Source organism: Zalophus californianus, chromosome 8 (genome assembly GCF_009762305.2).
Source record: "Zalophus californianus isolate mZalCal1 chromosome 8, mZalCal1.pri.v2, whole genome shotgun sequence".
Taxonomy (NCBI): domain Eukaryota; kingdom Metazoa; phylum Chordata; class Mammalia; order Carnivora; family Otariidae; genus Zalophus; species Zalophus californianus.
Window position 1 is genome coordinate 3,334,766 of NC_045602.1, and position 11,070 is coordinate 3,345,835.

Genomic DNA, 11,070 nt, shown 5'->3' on the forward strand with positions numbered 1-11,070 from the left:
CTCTCTGGATTTAGTGCAGGAAACATCTCCAGAGGCAGAAACAGAAAAGCAATTCAGACAGGACATAGATATTGTTCTCTAAACCAAGCCAAACCGCAATGCAGTTTCAGTGTAGACCAAACCCAGTGTAACCGAGTGTTTACCTGTCTGCGATGTACACGGACAAATCTGTTGGAAGGACAGAAGTCAGTGGACTTCTGTAGCATGTCGTTTGCTCTCTGACGGTCCAACACCAAAGTATGAAAAATACCTAGTGAACTTAGGGGAAGAAAAATTACATTTCAGTCTCATTAGTCTGAAGTAGTTACGCCTTCAATCACCCACCTACAGAGTACACAATGTAGTCAGGAAGATAATTAGGATAATTCTCAATCAACTTTCCTCCCTTAAAATTGCCCGAGGAAGTCATTTTTTCCCCCATTTATCTATCTTTCTAATTCCCCCCCCCCCCTTTGAGATAAATGTGACAAGATGGACTAATGAACAGGAGAATCCAAGAGTCATTTATTGCCTCCAGTCTCTGGACTGATGTAAGAAAGGAGAAATCAACTTTATTTAAAAGTTAATAAAAGCGTCTAAACAGGTTCAGATCTTTTTTGTAACTGTGTAAATTCTAAGCAGATTAGTTTATGCATTACTCTGGCACATTACTTATGGGGGAAGAACACGGTCAGACACAGAAGCCTTGGCTCCTACCTGCGCCTACGGGATTAACACCGGCAGTAAATAACAGTTTTATGTGACCTATTGGCCAGCAGGTAATCTTCATTCGCTGTTGCAAGACCATTTAACATCTTCTCATTCATATCCCTAATTTTCCTCAGCTTCCCTCTAGAGAGTCTGTGGCTCCTCATTCGTCCCGGAAAGACTGAGGCCAGAGACATACTTGTCCGCCGAAGGAGAGCGCTATTACCTTGCCCTCATAGTCTCTGGCTGGCGGTCTCGTGGCACGAGTCCTCTGCTTCCATGCCACCCTTAAAACATTTCTCTTAAACTCAAGTCTCCTAAGCCCTCAAATTACCATTACCACATCACTCCCACCCTCGTAGAAATTGCTTTATAAACTAATGAGCACACCAGAAATGATAGGAACGTTCCTACTCTGTATATTATTTTAGTTACTCATGGTTATGAAATCATCTGCACTGACTGACCCCTTACTTTTCACCGGACACCAGATCCCGGCTGTCTCCTTTGCTCTTCACGTGTGAATGAGGTCAGGCTCATCCCGCATACTTCACAGATGAAAAACTGAGGCTTAGAAAATTGAATTGAATCGCTAGCTAGGAAAAGGAAAAAAATGGATTTTATTTCGACTTGTGCCCAAAGGGTGTCTACTCCCAAAGTCAAATCTAAACACAGAAATTCATGGTAAAAATGTTCTTAAAGGGGGCTGTTATGGCATTTACCTTCAGCTCGGGATCGAGCCCCGCGTCGGGCGCCCCGCTCGGCGGGGAGCCCGCTTCTCCCTCTCCCACTCTCCCTGCTGGTGTTCCCTCTCTCCCTGTCTCTCTTTCTGTCAAAAAATAAACAAAATCTTTAAAAAAAAGTGTCCTTATAGGAATACGCATAACCTAAATATAGAACATATTAGAGCTTGACATCTTACCATTTGCCCACAGCCTAGTTAGGCAAAAACAAACAAACGAACAAAAAACTGGCTCTAAATTTCAGGTTGCTCATCTTCTGTTTTTATGTCTGAAGGGACTAGGAGTTTCATCGGCTAATTCTATCAATCTTCCACGAGTGTGTGCAGATTGATGTTTAGGCTGAGGAGCAGTATCCTTGCATACGCATTTCCTGGCCCGGGTTGAGACGTCCAGGGCTCCTGGGCTCCCTGAGAATGAGCCTCATGTGCCGTGGCCACGGGACCGAGTGGGGCAAGAGTGGCATCAGGACTTGCACACAGAGCCAGCGTGAGTCCTGCCTCTGGGTGTACTCAGCCCCTTCCCTGACCTTGAAACAGATTTGGAAAGCTCTGCTGTTCACTGAAGCAGGAGAGGACACACCAGCTTCTTGACTGTGTTGGCGGAACCCAGACGCTTCTACAGAAACACTATTTCCCGTGTGGTATGGTTTACGGAGGTTTGTCTCCAGTATTTGGCCTGCCCTGAGTGCTCACCTTTTCTATTAATGGACCTCTGAATTTGTGACCCTAGTTTAAGAAGAAAAGAAAAGAAGAGAAAAGAAAACAAAAAAAAAAAAAAAGAAAAGAAAAAGAAAGATTTTTGTTGTTGTTGTTCTTTTCCCTGTTTTCTGGATGGATGGCTTTAATTTGCTCTGTGGGAGTAAATTGTGGGAAAACAATTCTAGGACAGTAATAGTCCATGGGTTCCATACCTATCCTGCATGGTCTGGACGAATATATATATTTTTTAATCAGTCAGAATTCTCCCCTGCAACAATGAAACCTCTCTGCCTACTTCAAGCAAAAAAAAAAAAAAAAAAAAAAGACATTGTGCGTGCAGAATTGCTGGCTCCACGCTGAGCTTCGGAGGAAGGGCATCCTCACCCCCTCCAACACACAGCAGACTGCCTCACTTTTGTGGCTGAAGACAGAATGCTGGAGCTCTCCCTTCCTGCAGCTATCTACAATACTAGCAGCATCTATGGTACTTCTGCATCAGGAACTTGCAAGTGCCTCCTGCTAGGAATCCACCTACCAGCAGCCCTACCTCTAACGCTGGTGCTTCTCCTTCTGCCGATCAGACAAGGTAGACATTTCCCAAAATGATTCCCAAAGTGGGATGAGCACAGATCCAATTCTCTAGCCCATGTGCTTGGGATGTTTGATGATGATGATGATGATGATGATGATGATGATGATGATGATGATGATCTTATTTTTTTGTCTTCCCAGGAGCTTCTGATCATTTGGATCCACTGTACAAGGGAGGCTCTCGAGGTTCTTTGCCGCAATGGAAATAGTTCTGGCTCTGTAAGAAAAATGAAGAGCAAACCCCGCTCTCCAGGCCATGACTCCTGGGAAGCACAACCTATGTTAGAGTCCATTTTTCAAAGCAAAAGACCTGTGAAGCATTCAAATTGGAACAGGAACCCAGGTAGCAATCACAGCAGAGCCCCTGCTGCTCCACTTTCCACAAAGCTGGAAACACATGCTTCAAACACAGTAAGGACCAGTCAGGCGTGAAGCCACCTGCAGGAATCCGAAACACGTGAGCCGCGATCTGATTTCCCGCTCGCAGAACCGTCCCTCTGGGATGTCTCCATTCCGGGATGTGCACGAATTGGACCCAAGATTGAGAGATGAAGGCATGTTTTAAGAGAAAGCAAAATGAGAAAGTAAAAGGAATTTTTCTGCCACAAATATTTTAGATGTGACACTTCTCTGTTGGGCAAACTTTCCCTGAGTGCGTGAGTGGAAGCAGCTCGGGCCCCCCAGTCCCACACTCTCTCTGCTTCCTTTGCTGAGCCGAATGTCTTTATGAACCCACAGTGAACAAAATATTAGTTTTACCATAGTTTGAGATAAGGAAGAATTGACAGAAAAATAACTGTATTCACACTGGCATTTTTTTTTTTTTTACTGTACTTTGCCTCCCACACTTGTTAAAATAGTGAAAGCTGAAGGTAAGAACATTTGGAAAACACAGAAAAAGCTTTAGAGATAATACAAATCACTGAGGAAAAAAAGTGTCACACAGATCTCTTCACCTGGAATCAACATTTTGGCAAATGTCTCTCTTTTTTTCTTATGTGTGATCATACATGTCTGTGGTAAAATACTATATCCTTAGCATTGTATTATAATTATTTTCCATGTCATTAAATATTTTTTCATCAACATTTTGAGCGATTGTATTATTTCTTCATATAGATATACCACAGTTGGTGAAGCCATTTACATTATACTTTTGGAGGTTTCCAGTTTGGGGAAATATGCATATCATTTCTAAATGTTTGCATACAAATCATTACTTTAGCAATGGATTTACAGGGGCAAAGATTTGGATATTTTAAAAATTCCTAGTAATCACTGTCACATAAGATTCAGAAAAAGGTGTAATAATATATCTCCAACAGAAACAACGTAATCCAAAATCTTGCCACCTCATTGTCAGGATGATTTCATTGACTGAAAACTTAACTAAAGGGGCGCCTGGGTGGCTTAGTCGGTTAAGCGTCTGCCTTTGGCTCAGTTCATGATCCCAGGGTCCCGGGATCGAGCCCTGCATCAGGCTCCCTGCTTGGCAGGGAGCCTGCTTCTTCCTCTCCCCCTCCCCCTGCTCTCTCTCTCTCTCTCAAATAAGTAAACTTAAAAAAAAAATAAAACTGAACTAGATAAAGGAACGTATTGCTTCATATCAATTTGTATTGATATGATCACTAGCATTGTTTTTCATTTTCCAACACTATTGATTTCTTTCTTAATCATCTATTGATACTATTTTGTCATTCTATTGTGTTTTATTTATCTTGTGTTTATAGTCATCATATATTAACTTTATAATTATGATCTACTAATTAATTTATTACTTACTGTTGTAGCAATATATTTGCCTGTTGATTTGGAAATCTAAACTTGATTTTTGGAACTGTGATAACTTGTGATATATTCTCTTGATTTTAGACTTAGCAAGCTGTCTTGCTCCACTCACACACATTTAAAAGAAAAAGATGAAATGTTATACATATACCTAAAAGTATGCACACACACACATTTTAAAAGCACAATATTACAACTCTATGTGCTCGTACTGAGCTTAGGGAACAGAAAGATTGGTACCAGCTGTGGAGTCCATCCATCACCTTGCCCCCATAGGGTGGAGCCTACCACCCATTTTCTGCTTAGGAGTCCCTTGATATTATATTGGTTAAAAGATACCTATATCCCCAAATAATATATTATTTGATTTTGCCCGTTTAAAAAATTATATATACGAATACTCTGCGCAGTGTTGCATGACCTCTTTACAATCAACATGATACTTTTTAGTTTCACTTATGTTTATGTGTATAGTTGTGGTATATTTATTCTCACACTAAATACATTATTTTGCAGGTGTATAAGACAGTTAATGATGTAGTCTACTGCTGGGGAATATTTAATTTTCTTCCAATATTTTTCTACTATCAAACACCTTGCCATAAACATGGTATCAGTCAAGATCCAGTTGGGATAACTGTGAAAACCGAATACAATGAATCATTAACTAGCAGAGTGTTCTTCACTCTGAAAATAAGTAGAAGGGGATGGAGAGGGACAGGGAGAAAAGGGAGACCGGGCTGAGGCACAACATCCTGGAGAAGGCAATGCTGCCCCAAGGAAGAAGACGCTTGCTGCATGACATGGGTAGAGCTGGCCCATCACCCTGGGACGGGGGCATTTACTGGGGGGTTCGGGGCACAGCTGGACCACGAAGGACACAGAGGTGAGTGCTCCTGGGGCTCTTGCATGCTGACCTCCTGGAGGCAATAACAACAGCACAACAGAGCCAGAAAAGGAAGCCTTTTCCCATTATAGTTCTGCAGTGACCTTCGAGTCTTCTCAAAGGACAGAGCCCAACTTCGAGCCCGGTAACAAAAAGGAGAGCCGTTGGCAGGGCCCGTCCCTATTAACACACAGCAGGGCCGGGAAGCCTTCTGGGGAGCTGCGTGGCAATGGTGGCAATGACCCACTGTGGACGCAAGTCCCCTCATGCTCATCTTTAGGAGCTGGAAATTTCCAGGGCACGTGCCCAGGAATGGAAGCCAATGCCTGTGCATTTCATCGTTTTTTAAGAAATGCCAAAGACTTTCCAAAATTATCATTTTATATTACTGGGTATGACATGTAATCTCATTGTGGTTTTAATTTTCCTTTCCATTATTACTAAGAAGGTGGAGTTTCTGCTTTCCCTTCTGTGCAGCGGTGGCTTACGTCTGTTGCTCACTTTGTCTACTTTGTGTTGTGTATTCTGTCTTCACTTGTTCTTCTCTGTTTTTTTACAGATTATGAAAATCAACCATTTTTAGTTGTATGTTTTGCAAATATCTTCCCCCAGTGGTCAATGTCTTCATGGTGACTTTTGTTGAAAAAAATACCAGTTTTAATATAATTTTAGTGTTAACAATTATTTGTTTTCCTTATGGACTGGGTATCATAGATTTAAGAATTCCTTTTCAGGAACATGAAAATATTCTGCCATCTTCCCTATGACATTTTTTAAAGTTTGGCTTTCCTTTCAATTCTGTAATCCATTTGGGATTAATTTTTTTCTTTAAATTTTTTTATTGTTATGTTAATCACCATACATTACATCTTTAGTTTTCGATGTTGTGTTCCATGATTCATTGTTTGTGCATAACATCCAGTGCTCCATGCAGAACGTGCCCTCCTTAATACCCATCACCGGGCTAAGCCATCCCCCCACCCCCCTCCCCTCTAGAACGCTCAGTTTGTTTTTCAGAGTAATTTGGGATTAATTTTGAGGGGGCTGTAATCATATGGAATCAGGATCGAGTTAACTTTTTTTTTTTTTAATATGGATCGGGAATGTCCGGGGACCATTTATTTCATTTTATTTTATTTTTTATTTTTTAAGATTTTATTTATTTGACAGAGAGAGTACAAGCAGAGGGAGAGAGAGGGAGAAGCAGGCTCCCTGCTGAGCAAGGAGCCCGATGTGGGACTCGATCCCAGGACCCTGGGATCATGACCCGGGCCGAAGGCAGCCGCTCAACCAACTGAGCCACCCAGGCATCCCCGGGGACCATTTATTGAAGATTTCTTCCTTATTAGACTCATAGGCACTGGTTTATCTGCAATAAAACTGGCTTCCACATGTATGTAGTTTTGTTAGTTTTTCAGGGCTCCTTCTTTCTGTTTTGTGACAGCCCACGCTACCCTAAATATTATAGCTTTGTACCAAATCATTACATCAGGGAGAGTGTTTCTCTCCACCTTGCTCTTCTTCAGCGACAAATTGGCGGTTTTTGCAAATTCTATATAATTGGGGGGTGCATTTGTGAAGTTCCATGAAAAATTTAATTGATTTTCCCAACAAATTTTTTGGAAGAATTGATATTTTTATAATCCATGAGTACAACACATTTTCCATGTATTTGGCCTTATTTAATGACTTTTGACAAAGGCTTACAGTTCTGTCCAGAAGATTTCAAGTCTCTACTGCTGGCTTTCTTGCTGGCTTCTGTCTGCTTATTCATATTTTGTAAAAAGTTATTTTAAAATTTGTGTTTTCCAATTGCTGTCGTCGATGAATAGAAGTGTAGCTGAGGGGCGCCTGGGTGGCTCAGTTGGTTAAGCGTCTGCCTTCGGCTCAGGTCATGATCTCAGGGTCCTGGGTTCAAGCCCCGCATTGGGCTCCCTGCTCAGTGGGGAGTCTGCTTCCCCCTCTCCCTCTGTTCACCCCTCCCCTGCTCGTTTTTTTTCTCTCTCTCTCGCTTGCTGTCTCTCAAATAAATAAAATCTTTAAAAAAAAGAAATGCAGCTGAGTTTTTAATAAGAATTTTGTACCTAGTCCCCTTGTGGGTTAAGACCTAAAAGTCAGGCCCAGTATTATGTGCTGCTTTGACATGTGGGAAAACCAGGCAAACCTGCAAGTTCCCATCTTTACTTTGTTCCCGAACATAGGACCCCCTAGACACATCACCTCCTTATCGAGGGAACCAGACATAGTTTCTGCTTATGCAGGAGTAGTGGGCTTCGATTCTTGCAAGACCACGGATTTGTTCAAATAAGCCAACCACATGCCCCCATGGGACGTAGCAACGCCTTTCCCTCACGATGCTACAGAGCCTGCTCCCTGCAGTCCCCGGTGGTCCACCCTGTTGGTGAGTGCAGCCCCCCTGGGGCCCCCCTGGGGCCCGGGTCCTGTGCTGCGTACTCCTCCTGCTCCTCGAGCTCCGAGACTCTGTGACCGGTAGAGTTGCCAATCTTATCTTTCCAGCGTGGTGTGTCATGCATCGGGCCATCCCCCCCAGCCTGTGGCAAGCGGGTCTCCAACCTCACCAATGGGGTAAATGGGAGACCAGTAAAACACCACCTTGTTAAACTTAGCTTAAATTCTAAAACTTCGTTTCTCCTCTTTGTGGCTTTCCAGAGACCCATGCCACATGCTGAGGTGGTGAGTGGTGACTCTGTTGGAAGTGTTGCCAGTCCAGCTCTGGGAGTCCAGGGTTCCCAGAGCCTTGGAGCTTGTTTACCTCCAGCCAAGAGTAAACAGATTTTTAAAACTCAAGTGTGCTGTACTAATGTTCCCGTTTTAAATAAAAATCTAACAAACGTTTTAGGCAGCCTGATGGAGACAACTGTAGCATCTCTACACGGTGATAGTTTTATGTCCTTCCAAACCCTGTGAACTGTGACCCGATGTTTTCTTTTGAAGCTCTCGATGGCCAGGGCCTCTGGAACAATGTTGAATTGAAGTAGAGATGGCTGATATCGTTGACTTTTTTCCTGAATTAATATTTTACCATGAACTACATTTGTTGGCAGTTTTGCACATAACATTTTCTGATGAAGACCATTGCTTTCTTTTCTAGTTTGCTGTGAGTGTTTCTTGTGAATCGTTGCTGAATATATTAAATTATTTTTAGGATGTATTCAGATGATCAGAGAGCAGTTAACTTCTAAGAATTAATAAAAATATGTATGGTGATTCATACACACACATCTCACGATGTTGGACTCAACGTGAACTGCTGGAGACAGGCCAACTTGATGAGAAGAAACTCATTTCTGGATTTTATCTACTAACATTATTTTCAAAGGTTTTCAAATATTTTCATGAGTTTTATTTAACAACAGTTTGTCTTCTTATTCTTTCTTCTTCTGGATATAATATCACGGTTTAAAATCTCTCATAAAATGAATCAAGCAAGATTCCCTCTTTTTCTAGTCTTCGGAAGTGTTCAAAAAAGAATGAAACGTGTATTTTCCTTGTGAGATTTTAGTTTTAGTTTTTTGACTCAATTTCATTGCTGGTTATAACACCATCCAGAATGTCACTCTACGCTTTCTTGCCATTTTCATCAAGAAAGAGAGAAAAGAAAAAAAATACAGAGTTGCAAGTTGTATAAAATACTTGGGTTTTCCAAAGAGGGACCTCTGATCTAAAACTCACTGAAGAGAAATAATGATCCCCTCCAAATTTCTCAAGCTAAGGTAAAGCCTGCCTAATGCAAAATGGATGTATGGCTCAAATCCAGAGGCATCTTTGCCTAGGACCTTTTTTTTTTTTTTTTCCTCTTTCTGTCTCTGGGCAAACCATACTCAGGCACCATCTTCTCTTCCTGAGACCTCTGTGGAGTTGGGTAGAGTTGACTGGTACCTTTTTTCTTTTTGGTTTTCACTCCATTTTTTGATGTTTGACTGCTGATAGTTTAAAATATCACCTCCCCCTCTCCCTTTGTGTCCCACATCTGGAAAAGCCGATCAGAACACTCATGTGCTCCTTCCAGGCAGAAAATTCAAACCATGCAAGCCGCTGCCCACATGGGAAGCTTCTCCTGGCCCCACCCCAATCACAATAAAACCCCCCGAAACAGGCTTCTTTCTTGCTTGCCCCAGAAAGCTTCATTTGTAAGTAGTAAACCTTGTCATACCTTCTTCATACTGTCCACATTTAAACTAAATTTTAGTTAGGGGTTTTTCCTCTTTCTGCACAGAGGCCATAATACAATGGAATAGCTGAGTCTAATTTTAAATGCCTGTTTATTTAAGAAGTTGTCTAACCGAGTCTGTTCCAAAGCGGCTGGGCTAATTACATTCTATAATGTTAATATATGAGTGTTCTGATTTCTCCTTGTCAACATTTATTATTGTCTGTCCTTTTGATTACAACCCCTCTGTTGTGAATATAATGGTATCGAACTGTGGTTTTTCTCACCTTCTCCCCCATGGAGGGCTGGCAGGGGCTGGAATTGGGTATTTCCCTTCCCGAGGTCAAGTAGGCTCTGAGAATACTCCAGCAGGTTAGCTTCCGCTTCACCAGCTTCCCCTGAGGGCCAGCCTTATGAAGAACAGAGTGCTCTGGCAATTTTCAATATAGCCCGTTTTCCCTCTCCCTGCCGAAACTACGGGGAGATTTTTCTGCAATATTGATTGTAGGCGCCTGGTTGAGCTGGAGGTAAACCTCACAACATCGGGGTGGGGGGGCTAGCACTAGGTCCCTCTGGAGTTCTGATCTCTCGGAGTTGTTTGCACTGAGCCTCCAGCAATTCCCAATTATAGGCAAGCTTTCCCTACTCCAGGGCTGGTTTTCAAGGTCACTTTCACGTGTTGGTCTCTGCTTGGGTGAGCCTGACTCTATGCAGTCCTGTCTGCCCTCTCAGTGCTGGGAGCAGACATTTGCCCTCTGGTCCCCCATCTCTTCCAGATCTTAGAAAAGTTGTTGATTTTTCAATCCGTCCCCCTTTTTACTTGTTAGGAGAGGATGGCCCCTTCCAAGCTCCTTATGTTCTAAACTGCAAAGGGGAAGTGTCATGTTGTGGGTTGTAATTTACATTTTTCCCTAATGGCTAAAATGATATTGGACTCCATATCAAGTATTTATTAACCATTTGTGCATCTCCTCATGTTGAAATCTTTTGCCTATTTCTTCTTTGTGTTTTTCTCATTAGTGAGTTGGAAGAGTTCTATTTTCTGGATACCAGTCTTTTATCAGATAGAGGATTTTGAAGTATTTGTTCTTATCTTTGGCTTGTCATTGCATTTTCATAGTGCTGTCTTCTGAAACATAAGCATTTGTACTTTCAGCAAAATGTGTTTTACCCATCTTCTTGTGCTTGTCCTTTTGTCTTCATGCCTCAGAACTCAGCCTGACTGCAAAAAATTCTGTTTTCTTCTTGACGTTTATAGTATGAGCTCTTCTATTAAGGTCTATGATTTCTTTGAAGTTAGTTAGGGTGAATGGTCTGATAGGAGTCCAATTTCATTTGTAATGTATTTTTTATCGTGGTAAAAACACAAAACATAAAATTTACTGTCTTGACCATTAAGTGCACTGTCCAACAGTGTTACTTGCATTTGCATCGCTGTGGAACACATCTTCAGAAGTTTTTCATCTTGCAAACTCTATGCGTAATAAACAACTCCCCTCCCCCACC

At 42.0% G+C, this 11,070-nt stretch overlaps 1 long non-coding RNA gene across 1 annotated transcript in view; it reads left to right on the top strand.

Moving 5' to 3' along the window:
- LOC113938346 overlaps positions 1-3,345 on the top strand; it is a 103,942-nt gene extending 100,597 nt beyond the window's left edge. The window contains exon 3 of the long non-coding RNA XR_003524884.1: positions 2,861-3,345. This is a non-coding gene — a long non-coding RNA (uncharacterized LOC113938346). The remainder of the gene's footprint in view (positions 1-2,860) is intronic.
- The last annotated feature ends 7,725 nt before the right edge of the window (positions 3,346-11,070 follow it).